Source organism: Halichondria panicea, chromosome 1 (assembly GCF_963675165.1).
Source record: "Halichondria panicea chromosome 1, odHalPani1.1, whole genome shotgun sequence".
Lineage (NCBI taxonomy): Eukaryota > Metazoa > Porifera > Demospongiae > Suberitida > Halichondriidae > Halichondria > Halichondria panicea.
This window is the reverse complement of record NC_087377.1, coordinates 521,957-543,987: the sequence shown is the minus strand read 5'-3', so window position 1 is coordinate 543,987 and position 22,031 is coordinate 521,957. Positions and strand designations below refer to the sequence as shown.

The following is a 22,031-nucleotide window of genomic DNA, read 5'->3' as shown; positions in this document are numbered from 1 at the left end:
CTTCTGCACAGTCTGGTTTGGTGATGATGTGTGATTTGATTTGTCTGGTCAGGAGTGCATTCATCCCTGGTCTGGTATTATGATGATAATAATGATCTGAATTAATTGGTGGTCTTCGCTGGAATTTCTCATCTCTTCTCTGCACAGCACAAACAGCTATGGGTGTAATTTTGTTGTCTGGTGTTATAATTATGTATTGTGTGTGTATTGATAATACTAGGCTGATGGTTGTCAGCTGTGGTGGTGATTGGCTGGTATTGTATTGTGTGGAGTGGATGGTTTTCCTTGTTCTCTTGCAGCTACAATGCACACACACACAGCTCCTCCTACTAGCTACTGTATACTAGTGTTCCATTCTCTCACTGCTTTTGTCTCTTCTCTCCCCCAGGTACAGACAAGCCATGCTGCTCTGGGACCCAGGGAGGATTACTAACCTCATCACTGTATTGCAGGTACTGAAGGGGGCGGGGCGGAGGGGCTCAGATCTCAACACCCACCACTATCATTTATTTGAGTGGTGTGTGTGTGTGTGTGTAGGTAGATTGTTTTGTGTGCAGTTATGGAGACAATAAAGATAAGTATGGCTGGCTTCTATGGTGTGTAGGTCGATGTCTCTTCACAGCAAAAGATAAGTAGCTCCATTGTGTACAGTGTCTCTCATGATCTCTGTGTAGGTTGATGGTTGTGGAGGAGCCACTGTAACAGCATACACACAGATGAGTAGCTAGCTATGTTGTGTGGCAAGTCTCTCATGCTCTCTGTGTAGGTTGATGGTTGTGGAGGAGCCACTGTAACAGCATACACACAGATGAGTACACTGTAAAAAATGGTGTGTGGTTTTGATGCAAGTGCATGACTATTGTGGCAATTATCAGGAAAAAACGCAAGAAAAAACGCACGTTTGCCACAATAGCCACGCACTCTGCGTCAAAACCACACATCATTTTACAGTGTAGCTAGCTATGTTGTGTGGCAAGTCTCTCATGCTCTCTGTGTAGGTTGATGGTTGTGTATATATTGATGGACAAGGCGATGGTTTGATGGTCTGGCACTACCTAACACTGAATGGCTGCTGTACTTGTTCCTTGGTCTAGAGGGGGGTCTGGGGTCCTTCCCCGGAACAATTGTTGAGGAATGGGAGAAAAGTCATACATTTTTATTATGACATCATTAATATTCAGATTTCTAGGGGGGGGATATCCCAGGCCCCCCCCCCCCCTCTGTATGAAACCCTGTTAGTAGTTTTGTTTCTTTAGTTGTGTGGGTGGCTGTGTTGCATTTTAGTAGCAATTGGTTGGCCACTGAATTCATTAACTTGACATGATTCATAATTTCAGCCGATATACGGTAGAACTTGGATAGTACAGAATGATGTCATTATAATAACAATGTACACTGCAGGTGATAGCTGAGGAGAATGCCAGAAGACCCAACAGTGTCACCAAGTGTTTCACACACATGCTCGTAGAGTGGTTGCAAGGTGGTCCACAACTGGAGGACTTGTTGACAGCTCTAGAGTCTCCCGTTATCAGTAGAGCTGACATTGCTGAGGAACTCAAGGGAAGACTGCAAGTGACTCTAGCCTGACAATATCCTCTAGCCATTATAAACTGTGACTGATGGTATTAATTTTTTAATTATTAATTTTTGTTCTTTATCAATTATACTAGCTAGTGTTTGTGTGGTGACTACTAGCACTCTATCCACCATAATTATACCTGATGTGAATGCTTTGTTGAGTCAATGTCTGTCCACACAATTGCACATGCCAGCTATGTTATCAATGATAAATGTATTGTAACTGTGTAGCATCAGAAGAGAGCCGTCATCAAAATTAAACTTATTTATGAGCTCCTGATAATACAGATTGGTGAAGAATGGGTGTGGCCTAGTGGTTAAGGGTGTGGCTAGTAGATCAGATCTCGTGAGAGGACACTGGTTCTCATGGGGACTGTAAGGTTTATAAAATACACATAATTCTTAATGACTTATATAGTTAATGATCTTTACCACTTTTATTGTAATAATTATTATTATGTCATAACAAGAGCGCATGCACTCTTGGTCATAATTAATTTTTAGCAGTAGAGATTAAAAAATACAACAATATTAATTTTTATGACTGCATAGGCTAAAAATGTTCAATGATGATCAATGTTGTCATGTTTCCTTGGTAACAGACCGGGCTTGTGTTTACTTTCTTGACAATAATTATCTTCAACTTATCCCATCAGTGTCCATGATTATAAGAAACAGCGTGTCTACAGAGAAATGGGGGATGAGGGAAAGTGATCGTATTTATATAATTATAGTACACGACAATTTCACATGCAGCATAATGTACAGTTACACACACACCCACACACAAGCTGAGACCACACCCCCTAGCGTACCTCATCATGACTATGGAAGATATCGCTGGTGTTGTGATGGAGGCTCCATTCATTGTGGGTCTGACACAGCATGAGCATCTGTGAATGTGTGTGTGTGTGTGTGTGTGTGCGCGTATGTGCGCGTGTGCGTGCGTGCGTGTGTGTGTGTGCGTGTGTGTGCGCGTGTGTGCGTGTGTGCGGGGGGGGGGGGGGCAGATACATCTGAGATGATGCTATGTATAGGCAAATGAAATAAGTGGTCCATTAATTTTGTGTGGGTAATTCAATCGTTATACAGTGCATCCAGCTTAGAGAGTAGATTGCCACAACTTTGTGAGTAGCTGTACTTAAATGTAAATATCTTTCGATTGGAACATTTCTAAGAAATGGTGTTGATACCAATGTGTAGATGAATGACCGAGCTACAACATAACCAAAAATGTTTCCATGGAAACATAAGGTGGTGGGTTTGTGGTGATTAATAAAACAACAACAAATTGTTATAGTGGGTAATCGGTTAGAAACAGTAATCTTGTACAGCTAGGGTCCTAGACTTCATCACATAATTGTTCAATGGTTTAGGTATCCTGGCCATCCCTTTCTTACATATGTTCACAGTGTCTATAATTCATGATTTACTGGTTTTTATGTACAGTTTTGGTTAGAGTAATATCTTCTGAACATTTTAAAGTTTAGCTTTAAAAGTTCTCTGGTAAGTTTACAAATAAATGGGCTACATTTTGGTACCAAGAACATCCTCTATGCTTATTCCATTGTTGAGATGTCACTGAAAAACTACATATTCTACTATTTCTACCGTTTTGATGACATCACAAGCTGCTAACCACAAATCGATGACACTATAATTAACCATGAGAGTGGGCGTACAATAACTGTACGCCCACTCTTGTTTGTGGTTGATTAAAGCATCATTGGTTTGTGGTTTGCAGCTACTGATGTCATCAAAACAGCAGAAAATAGTAAATTATGTAGCTTTTCAGTGTTATCTCAGCAATGGAATAAGCATAATTATATGATGTTCTTGGTATCAAAATGTAGCCCATTAATGTTGTCTATGTACAGAACACGAACCATTACCCTAGCTGACTGGTGTACACAACCAATGTCACCTCACTCCATCCCATTAGTTACCCTAGCTGACTGGTGTACACAACCAATGTCACCTCACTCCATCCCATTAGTTACAACAAAGAGCAGAAATGACCTCACTAGTGTGTAGTTTGTACACAAAGCTGGAGCAACCAACCACGACCACTAATTGCATTAGTCAAGTAAACACATACCCAGTGTGTGAGTGTGTGTGTGTGTGTGTGTGGGTGTGTGTGTGTGTGGGTGTGTGTGTGTGTGTGTGTGTGCAGAGGTTAGGCAGGGGGTCATACAGGGGAAAGCCCCCCTCCCCTGAAATGTAATAGTTGTATGATGAGAACAGAGCTAAAACCACAACAATAATCCACTAGGTTCAGCGATCTTACAATACTAAACTTAATTAGGGAATTGAAAGAACTCTGACACCTTGTTAGATCTGACAACACAGAGGAAATTTAAAGCTGTTACTAAGAGAGAAATGTGCATGGCCAGGCCATGGTCGTGTGTGTGTGTGTGTGTGTGTGTGTGTGTGTGTGTGGATCGAGGGAGGGTACAATTATTATAGAGCAAAGCTACTAATAAAAGAAATGTGGGCTATACAGATATGTATACATTTACACACACACACACACACACCTTGCTGGGGTGAGGTGGTTTCTTGCTGACTGATGTGTTGTACTTTGCTGCTGTATGTGCTATATATAATAGAGAGACGATTGGTTCATTTCACCAGGCCTGGAGGGAGTCAGGTCAATACTCCTGGAGGGGGGTTGAAATTAGATACTCAAAAGTTGTGTTTACGAGTGAGCTTCGTTAGATACGATATCATTTGTAAATCTTCTGAAACATAAAATTTGAATAGGCCATTATTAGCTGGTAATCATCGTATGAACCAGCAACAATATTGGTACAGCTCAGAATGGTGTAGGTCATGTGATAGCATCTCCTGACACCCACTCTCTGACACACGTACCTGTGTGTGCTTACACCTCCATTCCCTCAGTCTAGGAGTAGACACCATACAGGCAGGGTGAAGGATACAATAGCACACACAGAGATGTTGGAGCACTGTGGGAGGAGGAGATGCATTGATGAGCATCATTACACTATAGTCACCATAGTGAGACATGTGTACACACGCACCTGTGTGTGCTTGACACCTCCATTCCCTCAGTCTAGGAGTAGACACCATGCAGGCAGGGTGAAGGATACAATAGCACACACAGAGATGTTGGAGCACTGTGGGAGGAGGGAGATGTATTGATGAGCATCATTACACTAGTCACCATAGTGAGACATGTGTACACACGCACCTGTGTGTGCTTGACACATCCATTCATGAGGCAGTGATTAAACCTGGGTAACAAATGTGGAACACATCGTACATGCAGTTGATCGAGACATGAGCAAAGAAATGGCAAACTATTACAACACGCCTATACAGTGCATGGGCTAACTTTGTGGAGGAGGCTAATCACATATTAATAGGTTGCTCTATAAGCTTATATATATGAATTGTTCGTAAACAATAGTTACATATACATTTGGCAGCTAGTGAATTGAACCCACTCACGGGAACGTAAACTATTGCTAGTGAATTGAACCCACTCACGGGAATGCAAAACTATTGCTAGTGAATTGAACCCACTCACGGGAACGTAAACTATTGCTAGTGAATTGAACCCACTCACGGGAACGCAAAACTATTGCTAGTGAATTGAACCCACTCATGGGAACGCAAAACTATTGCTAGTGACTAAACACCGTCACACATGCAAGGGGGAGTACAGCGCAAATAGCACAAACTACAAAACACAGTCACACATGCAAGGGGGGAGTACAGCGCAAATAGCACAAACTACAAAACACAGTCACACATGCAAGGGGGGAGTACAGCGCAAAAAAGATTCACGAATTAAACGGAAGGGGTGGAGGTCTTTCAACAGCCATAACAGTTGATCTAATGTCAAAAATTTTATAATATTCCGAAAGCTTAGGTAAATACCTTTTAAATGACGTGTTTCAATCCAATACTTCCTCCGGGCCCTTAATTTGTTATTTTTAGACCTCGGACCATGGGGACTAAATTTAATTATCAAATAATGTTATCTTTCAAATAAATATGAACTTTGATGGCACCATTTGAAAGGTCTGTTTCTAAGCAATCAGAAAACCCAAGCTTTCGCTGGTGCATTCAGCGCACTCGCATAAAAAACACAAAACAAGGAGGTACAATGCAGCTGTTGTGAATTATTGAACCCACTCATGGGAACGTAAAACTATTGCTAGTGAATTGAACCCACTCATGGGAACGTAAAACTATTGCTAGTGAATTGAACCCACTCACGGGAACGCAAAACTATTGCTAGTGAATTGAACCCACTCACGGGAACGCAAAACTATTGCTAGTGAATTGAACCCACTCACGAGAACGCAAAACTATTGCTAGTGAATTGAACCCACTCACGGGAACGTAAAACTATTGCTAGTGAATTGAACCCACTCAAGGGAATGCAAAACTATTGCTAGTGAATTGAACCCACTCACGAGAATGCAAAACTATTGCTAGTGAATTGAACCCACTCACGGGAACGTAAAACTATTGCTAGTGAATTGAACCCACTCACGGGAACGTAAAACTATTGCTAGTGAATTGAACCCACTCACGGGAACGCAAAACTATTGCTAGTGAATTGAACCCACCCACGGGAACGCAAAACTATTGCTAGTGACCACTCACGGGAACTTAAAACTATTGCTAGTGAATTGAACCCACCCACGGGAACGCAAAACTATTGCTAGTGAATTGAACCCACCCACGGGAACGCAAAACTATTGCTAGTGAATTGAACCCACTCACGGGAACGCAAAACTATTGCTAGTGAATTGAACCCACTCACGGGAACGCAAAACTATTGCTAGTGAATTGAACCCACTCACGGGAACTTAAAACTATTGCTAGTGAATTGAACCCACTCACGGGAACGTAAAACTATTGCTAGTGAATTGAACCCACTCAAGGGAATGCAAAACCATTGCTAGTGAATTGAACCCACTCACGAGAACGCAAAACTATTGCTAGTGAATTGAACCCACCCACGGGAACGCAAAACTATTGCTAGTGACCACTCACAGGAACTTAAAACTATTGCTAGTGAATTGAACCCACCCACGGGAACGCAAAACTATTGCTAGTGAATTGAACCCACCCACGGGAACGCAAAACTATTGCTAGTGACCACTCACGAGAACTTAAAACTATTGCTAGTGAATTGAACCCACTCACGGGAACGTAAAACTATTGCTAGTGAATTGAACCCACTCACGGGAACGTAAAACTATTGCTAGTGAATTGAACCCACCCACGGGAACGCAAAACTATTGCTAGTGACCACTCACAGGAACTTAAAACTATTGCTAGTGAATTGAACCCATCCACGGGAACGCAAAACTATTGCTAGTGAATTGAACCCACCCACGGGAACGCAAAACTATTGCTAGTGACCACTCACGAGAACTTAAAACTATTGCTAGTGAATTGAACCCACTCACGGGAACGTAAAACTATTGCTAGTGAATTGAACCCACTCACGGGAACGCAAAACTATTGCTAGTGAATTGAACCCACTCACGGGAACGCAAAACTATTGCTAGTGAATTGAACCCACCCACGGGAACGCAAAACTATTGCTAGTGAATTGAACCCACTCACGGGAACGCAAAACTATTGCTAGTGAATTGAACCCACCCACGGGAACGCAAAACTATTGCTAGTGACCACTCACGAGAACTTAAAACTATTGCTAGTGAATTGAACCCACTCACGGGAACGTAAAACTATTGCTAGTGAATTGAACCCACTCACGGGAACGTAAAACTATTGCTAGTGAATTGAACCCACTCACGGGAACGTAAAACTATTGCTAGTGAATTGAACCCACCCACAAGAACGCAAAACTATTGCTAGTGACCACTCACAGGAACTTAAAACTATTGCTAGTGAATTGAACCCACCCACGGGAACGCAAAACTATTGCTAGTGACCACTCACGAGAACTTAAAACTATTGCTAGTGAATTGAACCCACTCACGGGAACGTAAAACTATTGCTAGTGAATTGAACCCACTCACGGGAACGTAAAACTATTGCTAGTGAATTGAACCCACCCACGGGAACGCAAAACTATTGCTAGTGACCACTCACGGGAACTTAAAACTATTGCTAGTGAATTGAACCCACCCACGGGAACGCAAAACTATTGCTAGTGACCACTCACGGGAACTTAAAACTATTGCTAGTGAATTGAACCCACTCATGGGAACGCAAAACTATTGCTAGTGACCACTCACGGGAACTTAAAACTATTGCTAGTGAATTGAACCCACCCACAGGAACGCAAAACTATTGCTAGTGAATTGAACCCACCCACGGGAACGCAAAACTATTGCTAGTGAATTGAACCCACTCACGGGAACGTAAAACTATTGCTAGTGAATTGAACCCACTCACGGGAACGCAAAACTATTGCTAGTGAATTGAACCCACTCACGGGAACGCAAAACTATTGCTAGTGAATTGAACCCACCCACGGGAACGCAAAACTATTGCTAGTGAATTGAACCCACCCACGGGAACGCAAAACTATTGCTAGTGACCACTCACGAGAACTTAAAACTATCGCTAGTGAATTGAACCCACTCACGGGAACGTAAAACTATTGCTAGTGAATTGAACCCACTCACGGGAACGTAAAACTATTGCTAGTGAATTGAACCCACTCACGGGAACGTAAAACTATTGCTAGTGAATTGAACCCACCCACGGGAACGCAAAACTATTGCTAGTGACCACTCACAGGAACTTAAAACTATTGCTAGTGAATTGAACCCACCCACGGGAACGCAAAACTATTGCTAGTGACCACTCACGGGAACTTAAAACTATTGCTAGTGAATTGAACCCACTCATGGGAACGCAAAACTATTGCTAGTGACCACTCACGGGAACTTAAAACTATTGCTAGTGAATTGAACCCACCCACGGGAACGCAAAACTATTGCTAGTGAATTGAACCCACCCACGGGAACGCAAAACTATTGCTAGTGAATTGAACCCACTCACGGGAACGTAAAACTATTGCTAGTGAATTGAACCCACTCACGGGAACGCAAAACTATTGCTAGTGAATTGAACCCACTCACGGGAACTTAAAACTATTGCTAGTGAATTGAACCCACTCACGGGAACGTAAAACTATTGCTAGTGAATTGAACCCACTCAAGGGAATGCAAAACCATTGCTAGTGAATTGAACCCACTCACGAGAACGCAAAACTATTGCTAGTGAATTGAACCCACCCACGGGAACGCAAAACTATTGCTAGTGACCACTCACAGGAACTTAAAACTATTGCTAGTGAATTGAACCCACCCACGGGAACGCAAAACTATTGCTAGTGAATTGAACCCACCCACGGGAACGCAAAACTATTGCTAGTGACCACTCACGAGAACTTAAAACTATTGCTAGTGAATTGAACCCACTCACGGGAACGTAAAACTATTGCTAGTGAATTGAACCCACTCAAGGGAATGCAAAACTATTGCTAGTGAATTGAACCCACTCACGAGAATGCAAAACTATTGCTAGTGAATTGAACCCACTCACGGGAACGTAAAACTATTGCTAGTGAATTGAACCCACTCACGGGAACGTAAAACTATTGCTAGTGAATTGAACCCACTCACGGGAACGCAAAACTATTGCTAGTGAATTGAACCCACCCACGGGAACGCAAAACTATTGCTAGTGACCACTCACGGGAACTTAAAACTATTGCTAGTGAATTGAACCCACCCACGGGAACGCAAAACTATTGCTAGTGAATTGAACCCACCCACGGGAACGCAAAACTATTGCTAGTGAATTGAACCCACTCACGGGAACGCAAAACTATTGCTAGTGAATTGAACCCACTCACGGGAACGCAAAACTATTGCTAGTGAATTGAACCCACTCACGGGAACTTAAAACTATTGCTAGTGAATTGAACCCACTCACGGGAACGTAAAACTATTGCTAGTGAATTGAACCCACTCAAGGGAATGCAAAACCATTGCTAGTGAATTGAACCCACTCACGAGAACGCAAAACTATTGCTAGTGAATTGAACCCACCCACGGGAACGCAAAACTATTGCTAGTGACCACTCACAGGAACTTAAAACTATTGCTAGTGAATTGAACCCACCCACGGGAACGCAAAACTATTGCTAGTGAATTGAACCCACCCACGGGAACGCAAAACTATTGCTAGTGACCACTCACGAGAACTTAAAACTATTGCTAGTGAATTGAACCCACTCACGGGAACGTAAAACTATTGCTAGTGAATTGAACCCACTCACGGGAACGTAAAACTATTGCTAGTGAATTGAACCCACCCACGGGAACGCAAAACTATTGCTAGTGACCACTCACAGGAACTTAAAACTATTGCTAGTGAATTGAACCCATCCACGGGAACGCAAAACTATTGCTAGTGAATTGAACCCACCCACGGGAACGCAAAACTATTGCTAGTGACCACTCACGAGAACTTAAAACTATTGCTAGTGAATTGAACCCACTCACGGGAACGTAAAACTATTGCTAGTGAATTGAACCCACTCACGGGAACGCAAAACTATTGCTAGTGAATTGAACCCACTCACGGGAACGCAAAACTATTGCTAGTGAATTGAACCCACCCACGGGAACGCAAAACTATTGCTAGTGAATTGAACCCACTCACGGGAACGCAAAACTATTGCTAGTGAATTGAACCCACCCACGGGAACGCAAAACTATTGCTAGTGACCACTCACGAGAACTTAAAACTATTGCTAGTGAATTGAACCCACTCACGGGAACGTAAAACTATTGCTAGTGAATTGAACCCACTCACGGGAACGTAAAACTATTGCTAGTGAATTGAACCCACTCACGGGAACGTAAAACTATTGCTAGTGAATTGAACCCACCCACAAGAACGCAAAACTATTGCTAGTGACCACTCACAGGAACTTAAAACTATTGCTAGTGAATTGAACCCACCCACGGGAACGCAAAACTATTGCTAGTGACCACTCACGAGAACTTAAAACTATTGCTAGTGAATTGAACCCACTCACGGGAACGTAAAACTATTGCTAGTGAATTGAACCCACTCACGGGAACGTAAAACTATTGCTAGTGAATTGAACCCACCCACGGGAACGCAAAACTATTGCTAGTGACCACTCACGGGAACTTAAAACTATTGCTAGTGAATTGAACCCACCCACGGGAACGCAAAACTATTGCTAGTGACCACTCACGGGAACTTAAAACTATTGCTAGTGAATTGAACCCACTCATGGGAACGCAAAACTATTGCTAGTGACCACTCACGGGAACTTAAAACTATTGCTAGTGAATTGAACCCACCCACAGGAACGCAAAACTATTGCTAGTGAATTGAACCCACCCACGGGAACGCAAAACTATTGCTAGTGAATTGAACCCACTCACGGGAACGTAAAACTATTGCTAGTGAATTGAACCCACTCACGGGAACGCAAAACTATTGCTAGTGAATTGAACCCACTCACGGGAACGCAAAACTATTGCTAGTGAATTGAACCCACCCACGGGAACGCAAAACTATTGCTAGTGAATTGAACCCACCCACGGGAACGCAAAACTATTGCTAGTGACCACTCACGAGAACTTAAAACTATCGCTAGTGAATTGAACCCACTCACGGGAACGTAAAACTATTGCTAGTGAATTGAACCCACTCACGGGAACGTAAAACTATTGCTAGTGAATTGAACCCACTCACGGGAACGTAAAACTATTGCTAGTGAATTGAACCCACCCACGGGAACGCAAAACTATTGCTAGTGACCACTCACAGGAACTTAAAACTATTGCTAGTGAATTGAACCCACCCACGGGAACGCAAAACTATTGCTAGTGACCACTCACGGGAACTTAAAACTATTGCTAGTGAATTGAACCCACTCATGGGAACGCAAAACTATTGCTAGTGACCACTCACGGGAACTTAAAACTATTGCTAGTGAATTGAACCCACCCACGGGAACGCAAAACTATTGCTAGTGAATTGAACCCACCCACGGGAACGCAAAACTATTGCTAGTGAATTGAACCCACTCACGGGAACGTAAAACTATTGCTAGTGAATTGAACCCACTCACGGGAACGCAAAACTATTGCTAGTGAATTGAACCCACTCACGGGAACTTAAAACTATTGCTAGTGAATTGAACCCACTCACGGGAACGTAAAACTATTGCTAGTGAATTGAACCCACTCAAGGGAATGCAAAACCATTGCTAGTGAATTGAACCCACTCACGAGAACGCAAAACTATTGCTAGTGAATTGAACCCACCCACGGGAACGCAAAACTATTGCTAGTGACCACTCACAGGAACTTAAAACTATTGCTAGTGAATTGAACCCACCCACGGGAACGCAAAACTATTGCTAGTGAATTGAACCCACCCACGGGAACGCAAAACTATTGCTAGTGACCACTCACGAGAACTTAAAACTATTGCTAGTGAATTGAACCCACTCACGGGAACGTAAAACTATTGCTAGTGAATTGAACCCACTCACGGGAACGTAAAACTATTGCTAGTGAATTGAACCCACCCACGGGAACGCAAAACTATTGCTAGTGACCACTCACAGGAACTTAAAACTATTGCTAGTGAATTGAACCCATCCACGGGAACGCAAAACTATTGCTAGTGAATTGAACCCACCCACGGGAACGCAAAACTATTGCTAGTGACCACTCACGAGAACTTAAAACTATTGCTAGTGAATTGAACCCACTCACGGGAACGTAAAACTATTGCTAGTGAATTGAACCCACTCACGGGAACGCAAAACTATTGCTAGTGAATTGAACCCACTCACGGGAACGCAAAACTATTGCTAGTGAATTGAACCCACCCACGGGAACGCAAAACTATTGCTAGTGAATTGAACCCACTCACGGGAACGCAAAACTATTGCTAGTGAATTGAACCCACCCACGGGAACGCAAAACTATTGCTAGTGACCACTCACGAGAACTTAAAACTATTGCTAGTGAATTGAACCCACTCACGGGAACGTAAAACTATTGCTAGTGAATTGAACCCACTCACGGGAACGTAAAACTATTGCTAGTGAATTGAACCCACTCACGGGAACGTAAAACTATTGCTAGTGAATTGAACCCACCCACAAGAACGCAAAACTATTGCTAGTGACCACTCACAGGAACTTAAAACTATTGCTAGTGAATTGAACCCACCCACGGGAACGCAAAACTATTGCTAGTGACCACTCACGAGAACTTAAAACTATTGCTAGTGAATTGAACCCACTCACGGGAACGTAAAACTATTGCTAGTGAATTGAACCCACTCACGGGAACGTAAAACTATTGCTAGTGAATTGAACCCACCCACGGGAACGCAAAACTATTGCTAGTGACCACTCACGGGAACTTAAAACTATTGCTAGTGAATTGAACCCACCCACGGGAACGCAAAACTATTGCTAGTGACCACTCACGGGAACTTAAAACTATTGCTAGTGAATTGAACCCACTCATGGGAACGCAAAACTATTGCTAGTGACCACTCACGGGAACTTAAAACTATTGCTAGTGAATTGAACCCACCCACAGGAACGCAAAACTATTGCTAGTGAATTGAACCCACCCACGGGAACGCAAAACTATTGCTAGTGAATTGAACCCACTCACGGGAACGTAAAACTATTGCTAGTGAATTGAACCCACTCACGGGAACGCAAAACTATTGCTAGTGAATTGAACCCACTCACGGGAACGCAAAACTATTGCTAGTGAATTGAACCCACCCACGGGAACGCAAAACTATTGCTAGTGAATTGAACCCACCCACGGGAACGCAAAACTATTGCTAGTGACCACTCACGAGAACTTAAAACTATCGCTAGTGAATTGAACCCACTCACGGGAACGTAAAACTATTGCTAGTGAATTGAACCCACTCACGGGAACGTAAAACTATTGCTAGTGAATTGAACCCACTCACGGGAACGTAAAACTATTGCTAGTGAATTGAACCCACCCACGGGAACGCAAAACTATTGCTAGTGACCACTCACAGGAACTTAAAACTATTGCTAGTGAATTGAACCCACCCACGGGAACGCAAAACTATTGCTAGTGACCACTCACGGGAACTTAAAACTATTGCTAGTGAATTGAACCCACTCATGGGAACGCAAAACTATTGCTAGTGACCACTCACGGGAACTTAAAACTATTGCTAGTGAATTGAACCCACCCACGGGAACGCAAAACTATTGCTAGTGAATTGAACCCACCCACGGGAACGCAAAACTATTGCTAGTGAATTGAACCCACTCACGGGAACGTAAAACTATTGCTAGTGAATTGAACCCACTCACGGGAACGCAAAACTATTGCTAGTGAATTGAACCCACTCACGGGAACGCAAAACTATTGCTAGTGAATTGAACCAACCCACGGGAACGCAAAACTATTGCTAGTGAATTGAACCCACCCACGGGAACGCAAAACTATTGCTAGTGACCACTCACGAGAACTTAAAACTATCGCTAGTGAATTGAACCCACTCACGGGAACGTAAAACTATTGCTAGTGAATTGAACCCACTCACGGGAACGTAAAACTATTGCTAGTGAATTGAACCCACTCACGGGAACGTAAAACTATTGCTAGTGAATTGAACCCACCCACGGGAACGCAAAACTATTGCTAGTGACCACTCACAGGAACTTAAAACTATTGCTAGTGAATTGAACCCACCCACGGGAACGCAAAACTATTGCTAGTGACCACTCACGAGAACTTAAAACTATTGCTAGTGAATTGAACCCACCCACGGGAACGCAAAACTATTGCTAGTGAATTGAACCCACCCACGGGAACGTAAAACTATTGCTAGTGAATTGAACCCACCCACGGGAACGCAAAACTATTGCTAGTGAATTGAACCCACTCACAGGAACGCAAAACTATTGCTAGTGAATTGAACCCACTCACGGGAACGCAAAACTATTGCTAGTGAATTGAACCCACTCACGGGAACGTAAAACTATTGCTAGTGAATTAATTGAACCCACTCACGGGAACGCAAAACTATTGCTAGTGACCACTCACGGGAACTTAAAACTATTGATAGTGAATTGAACCCACTCACGGGAACGCAAAACTATTGCTAGTGAATTGAACCCACCCACGGGAACGTAAACACTAGGGGGGAGTACAGCGAATAACTATTCCAAGCACTGTTAGATAAGGCCTATCACATGAATATGCTCAGATCAAAGTTTGGTAAGGGAAAAAGTCACACTCTGCACGCGGCAGTACTCACTGTTCCTTAGGTCGACTGTATTTTTATCTGACGTCCAATGGCTGGATCATCATCAGCATCCAACAGAGTGAACAACTGACCCTCACGAATCTAACAAGTGAGAGAACAATCAGACCACTCAATCACTAGTAGATAATTCCACCATAACAATTATTATCTTAAACATTTTTATTTCTTCAAATCAACTTGAGCTGCAATAATTGATAGTGTATGTACAGTCTTGTAGCACTACTAAATACACACATTATCTTGGAGACTGACAACGGGTCAACAAATGTGTAGCAATGGATGCATTTGATACAGAGGCTGTATAGTTTGATCACTAGTAATGATAGTATTAGCAGATATTGAATGCCAGTCATCAAAAGCAGCCTATACACTATACTAGGTGGTCCACTTTTGATCATGACTAGCCACTCACTTGTACTCACTGCTCTTTGCCTTGTGATCCATTGCTGCTGGTCTTTTGGAGAAGTATTCACCCGATATCCAGCCTTGTGGAAGCTCCTAGAGGGAAGGACAAGTGAACGCTTTTCCTCTCCATCTTGTGTGTGAGCGTGTCGTCATCAAATCTACAAAATGAAGCATATTTTGTCTAATAGTGTCATGATCCTTTACCCACTGTCCATGTGCTTCATTCATCAGTTCTAATACTCGACTCTGAGAGCACATTCATTGGAGTGGTCCTACTAGCTAGCATGGTGCACTGGACACAATGGACCAACACTCTGACTCAGGGGAAAGGTGAGTGCTACCTTATTACTGGACAATAATAATTGATGACTTATTAATTTTCAGTAGAACTGTATAGGAGATTGTGTATGCAACTGCTTGAGGCTCAAACCCTGGCCAGTGTTGACTGGGGGAATGGGGGATTTGAAGACAGAATCCTCCCCCACCATGGGGAAGCTTGACCTGGGGTATGGTCAACTCCCTCATGTTAGCCCGACCCCTCCTGGGGGGCATCACATTGATAGGTGCATTATAAATAATAATCACAGTAGAGATTGTCCATTTTGTAGCTCCTTGAAAGCCTATCAAATTAGGGATTGCTTTACAGTATGATGCTATAATAATATAGTGATGGTGTGGTTGTCAGGCGTGTGATATAGTCCTCTCCAATAGCTACAGAATGCACTATTCACTTATTACAAGCTTTGATTCAACTCAATATTAATATCTCCCATTGTTGAGCATCTTATAAACATGCTCCCCCACACACAGTTTCAACACACACGTGTAGAGGAGCTGTGTCAGAATAATGTCTTCACAAGGGAACACAAGTTTCCCACGGATGAAGACCGTGTCACTGACTTCCATTCCCATCTCTTGTTTGTGATGAAATAAAGATCACCTTCTGTTGTGCCTAAAGTGAGTGTGTGGGTGGATGTGTGGGTGTGGGTATGTGTGATACCAAGAACGTCCTATATGCTTATTCCATTGCTGAGATAACACTGAAAAACTACAAATATTTTCTACTGTTTTGATGACATCAGCAGCTGCTAACCACAAACCAATGATTTAATCAACCACAAGCTTAATTAAGAGTGGGCGTACAGTTATTGTACGCCCACTTATGTGGTTGATTAGAGCGGCTACATGTAAGATAGCTAGATTAAAATAGTGCAGTGTATATTTCTTTGTTAGATCTATGTAGATAAGCAAAATTTAGTTGGATATTATGTTATTAGAGGATTGTCGCTTTGTATTCAAAAACACAGCACACCGCATTTGTAAATTGGTATATAGCAACGGTAGTTGCTAGAGTAAAATACGCTTTTAATACAGTACTTATCAAAATGGAAACACTTTAAACGCATATAGCTAAGTAACTAGTCTAGCTACGATACTCGAGGTGACTAGGATTGTCTCTTTGTTTGTTTTTTTGCAAAATGTATACTTGCAACGTGCAACGGTAAATTGCAACGCTTTTAATACAGTGTAAACGTACTGGCGTACTACATAAACGGAACTTACATTGACCGCTTACTGCATCTATACAATAATAGTGCAACGTACGCTATGACAATTACAGTCGAAAACGGTAGTGGTTCTTGCAATGGAACTAAGCTTTATGTGTTAACGAATAGCTATAGCGCTCCGGACATTCACCGCGACCAGAGTAGTCTCACAGTAAAGAAGCCAGAACTCAAGCGTGGCTGTATAGTGCGCATTTGATGTATCAAGCTTTAAAATGAAACTGTATTTAGCTAGCTTCAATGCATGTGTACAAGGTTTATTATACTTCTTAGCTTTTACCCAACTAAGCTTTTTACCATTTGAAAATCTGTCAAAACAAATCACTTTTTTGCTGAGGCTATCTATCCTAGCTAGCTGTAAACACAGTGCCATGGCATCCAAGTGAAAATACACACACAAACAAACACACTTACTATACCGTCTTTCTTCTAATTACAGCACCGCTAAAGATTTTCAGTGGCGCACAAATAGAACAAGAAAACCATAACTTTAGTTTGGCACTTATAATATTATTTAGAGTGGTGCTTAGCAACGTAGAGTACTATAGTATAGCTGTTTGCACGAGGCTATCAGATCAGTTGTACATGTAGCCTCGAATTAAGGATGCGTTATTGTAAGCGCTAGCAACTTGGCGCTTAATTGGATAATTTATTTTGTTGGCCCTTCAATTAGAGTGGCGCTGTAATTATGCCTCGCGGTGCGCATGCGCAAGCGAGGTATACGGTTGTGCGTGTGCGTGTGTAGACTATTTCAGCTGCTCAATGAAGTGCAAGTAAGAGTTTCTATAGGCTTCTAGTCATGTTTTCTTGGCTTGCTATTTGTGGATTTGCAAAATAAAGTTTCGTTCTCGAGTTACGCCTTACTTGGAATGCCATTGCAGCCTTTTCAGAAGAGTCCGTAGCAAAACTCGTTCACCGAGTGTTGCTACTCTACTTAGTAGTTAGTTCTGCACTAGAACGCTAGCTATTGGTAGCTGCAAGAGTGAGAAGAGAGCTGCAAGGCTCTGCTGACTTGCAGCCATTAATTTTAGACTTGAACTTTAGGCATCAAGTTATAGTTAGAACATGGGCAAGAGGTATCTATGTGTTATAGTGTCCCAAAGCCCGAGGGATGTGGGACGCTATAACCATAGATACCGAATGCACATACTGATTTAGATCCCAAAACTTATTGGCTACTTATTGGCTACTAGAAATGCACTAGCTTAGCAACAGTCAACCTATATAAACAGCCAACCTAGCGACTGCATCACTATTCTTTTGAAAACTAATAATTATCTGAAGTTGGCATCTCTGTGTCTCTACTAAATCTGTGGTCTCCATTCATGTCAACCCTGTTCCTCCACGTCAGTTTGATGGACGAAATTATAGTCCTAGCTCCACCCACAAAACGGAAACATCCAGCTCCTCCCCTAGTTTTGCAGCAAACAAGCCCAGCACACTTCCCAAGAAACGAGCGGCTCGTACTACTTTCACAAAGCGAAAGGAAGGCAGCAAACAAGCCCAGCAAACGAGCGGCTCCTATACTACTCTTGAACAAAGCGAAAGGAACTTTAGGAAGAAGCCAAAGCTAGAATCCCAGCACTTCCCTACATCCAGCTCCTCCCCCATGCAGCCTTGCAGCAAAAAAGCACAGCACACTGCCCAAAAAACGAGCATCTCCTACTACTTTCGAACAAAGCCAAAAAAAGAAACTAGAGCTTCTCTCTTTCATTCTAGTTCTGTTATTATATTACTAGACAAAGCATCTAGCTACAATAAGCTACAATAATGTTTATGTTATTACATGTGTATCACAATACAATGTACAATGTTGTAGTTTGTAGCCCAGAGCAATCTACGGTACTATAGCTCATAGTTCCCTGCTAAATACACTCAAATGGGATCTAACAACAATCATGGGTCGATCACTACCCACTATTTGAGTTTCCCTGCGATTGCATGCGCAGCAATAATAATTATCATCAATCAATGTGTGTATAAAAGCTAGCTATTAGTAGTTTTATGTTATGTAGCTTTGGCACCTCCACCGAGGCATCAGCACCTGCGGTGCTTTCATTAGAAGAAGTAAATAACTCACTTATTGTGCTATGAAACTTGGGCAATAATTATAGGCTTCAATTGGTCTCCATTTTGTTGAGCCCTTTTACTTGCTTGTCCTTCCTGCATAATTATTATATTGTAGAGTTATTACAGGGTGTTATACAGGATTTTAAAGTAGAGGGGGGAAATATAAGGCTAAAAAAAGTCAACTGCATGTTATTTCAATACCCTGGTTAGTATACATATGGATACTCAGTCATACACCATTACTAATACCTGAATGCAAATTTTAGGGTGGGGGGGGGGTTGGAGCCAGAGGGGCTGTGTACTGTATGACACCCTGGTACAATAGCTGTGCAATTACATTGTACAGATGCTCCCCCTGTGTACTGTATGACACCTGGTACAATACAATAGCTGTGCAATTACATTGTACAGATGCTCCCCCTGTGTACTGTATGACACCTGGTACAATACAATAGCTGTGCAATTACATTGTACAGATGCTCCCCCTGTGTACTGTATGACACCTGGCACAATACAATAGCTGTGCAATTACATTGTACAGATGCTCCCCTGTGTACTGTATGACACCCTGGTACAATAGCTGTGTAATTAGATTGTACATCATTGTTCAGCATGTTGAGGGAAACTTACCTAGTTCCACAGTTTTGTCAAACAGCTCTCAAACCATGTCTAAACTCGACTTCTTTTCTTCTTTGCAAGAACAGCAAATAAAAAAAAAAGTATTTGTTGCTATGCAGCTGCAGCTGCACATCTGTTGTACTGCATGCCCTTATTTGGTACTGAAAACAGCACACTGTGCTGAATTAGCATGTTTACCTGTTTCAGCACACCCATTACATTTAGCACAGTCCATTTAGCACATTAATCGAACATCAAAATTACAAGCCATGAAAAAGCACACCAATACAACCAGGAGCCCATAAAGAGAAGGAGCGGCTAACTACGGGGATCACATCTCGTAATTGGTTATGACCGCATTTCCATATAAATTATGCAGAGTCACTTAATTGGTTGAATCCCTACACGTGTTATAAGCAATGCAGGGATGCGGTTTGCAAGCACTTAGTCGCTTCCATACAAGGAAGTGCGGTTTCACCGGTAATTACGAGATGTGATCCCCGAGTGTACGTTGAAGTTAGCCGCTCCTTTTCTTTATGGGCTCTTGATACAACACATAGGCTGTGCTATATGCCTACAAAACAGCACATGTAGTGTGCTGAATCACTGTTTAGCACACCACGGTGCTAATATAGCACACGCTCAGGGTCTAAAACCTCTTTTCTCTGTGTATAAGCACGTTTACTAGTGATACTCATTTGAAAGCTCTCAATGAGACGAATCTAATAATACCCATATCATCACACCCTCACACAACACACACCCGCCCACACACAGGCACTGGGCGTACTACTGTTCAAGCTGTGCTTCATGGATACTCCATTTGGTGACAACCCTCTAGCCATAGTCAGTGCTCAGTACAGCATTCCTGAAGACTCTCCCTGCACAACTTGAGAGGTGAGACCACACCCACATCCACACACACACACACCACCAGCCTTAAGTCTTATGTGTATTGCTCTAATGGTATACGTGTATTCTCCCCCTCCTTGTAGCCTACCTGTTGACCTCTGACCCTGAGCTGCGTACCAGTATCTGGCAAGTGTGTGAGGTGGTGTCCAGGATCACAGGAACCACCAAACATGTCACTAATGTCTGTGTGAGTACCTTAGTGGTGGGTAGACCAACAGTGGCTGTATTATAAAACTGCTAACACAGGCCCAAACACAAGCCCATTAACCTGGCTGTATTATAGAGGGTTGTCTGCTAACACAGGTCTAAACACATGCTATGGAGACTTTGGGACCCATTAACCTGGCTGTATTATAGAGGGTGCTTATCGATTATACATTGGTGACCTTGAGTGTTTATTTATTTCACCATATATAATTATACACACAGCGTTCCCCTGGTCCACCCAATCCCCTCCCTTCTCCGAAAAAAACTCGTCCTGTTGCTAAGAAACCAACAAACCAATCAAAACCCTCCGTGACTATCACCCCCATCAACGCTATGAGGGCTATTGCCACATCGGTTACCACGACAACCATTTCATCTCGAGATCGACCTCGCGGAAGAGGTAACAGGTCTAAGTCGCCACGACCACAACGAGTATCGAACCTGAAGCCGTCCAATCAGAATGCAGGATTCCTTAAGAGCGTAGACAGTGGACTGGATGCTTTTGGTCATTTCACTCCACAAAGAGTAGGATCAGAGACCAACCTGACCACCGTGGTGAGTGTGTGTGTTGTGTGAGGGTAGTGTTTTGCTTAATAGACTTTTTACTAGCTGCCATAATAATTACTAGAATGTTTTGCGAGCATCAAGCATTTGCGAATCTTGCGAGGGTTGATCAATTTGCAACAAATAAAATCCAATTATTACTAGTAAATACACAATGCAATAGTTAGATCGCAGAAGGTCAAATGTTCTGCTCATTTGCAAAGGTTTTTCACCAGCAAAATAATATTATTCTAGTAATACGGTACTTGCCTTATGTACAGAATGTTTATTATGGTGACCCTAGGCTGAGCAGAGGCTGACTCTGGGTCCCTTATTAAACCTGGCTGTATTGTAGAGGGTGACCACAATAGACAGACTGTATACTGCTTATTCAACCTCCCATCCCTCACACTCATCCCCCCATACACCACACGCACCTGCCCCCCCCACACACCACACACACCCACACACACACACCTCACAGACTGGCAGTCCATTTCCTACGGATGACTTTGGTAGCACTTCATTTGACGGACGTTCCTCTACCCCGCCCACTCATAATACTGCTGACAATGCAAGACGAGATTTGTTTGGAGCACCCCCCCCTTAGAGAGAGTTCAAAGATTACGACGACAATGACAACTGTAGATCAATTTGGAGCAGTTCCTTTTAGCTGAATTTTAATATTAATTTTATTTTTTCGTGTATTTAGTATTATTATAAGTGTTGTCTTGTGTGTAGTAGGATCACATGACTCCACTATTGACT

At 42.6% G+C, this 22,031-nt stretch overlaps 1 protein-coding gene and 1 long non-coding RNA gene across 12 annotated transcripts in view; one reads left to right on the top strand and one right to left on the bottom strand.

Moving 5' to 3' along the window:
* Positions 1-22,031, top strand: part of LOC135350490 (uncharacterized) — a 116,442-nt gene that overhangs the window by 50,539 nt on the left and 43,872 nt on the right. The window lies entirely within an intron of this gene.
* Positions 2,069-21,962, bottom strand: LOC135333400 (uncharacterized). Of its 4 annotated transcripts, none has more exons than XR_010393893.1 (11): positions 19,614-21,962; positions 18,994-19,076; positions 15,553-16,300; positions 15,356-15,478; positions 14,935-15,024; positions 4,793-4,835; positions 4,623-4,718; positions 4,453-4,547; positions 4,116-4,238; positions 2,394-2,471; positions 2,069-2,261 (listed from the first exon to the last, which is right to left on the bottom strand). It is a non-coding gene; the product is annotated as an uncharacterized LOC135333400 (long non-coding RNA). The 4 variants fall into 4 exon arrangements; XR_010393894.1 differs by having other exon boundaries at positions 4,623-4,835; positions 15,553-15,968; positions 16,172-16,300; XR_010393892.1 differs by having other exon boundaries at positions 4,623-4,835; positions 19,614-21,263; positions 21,741-21,962.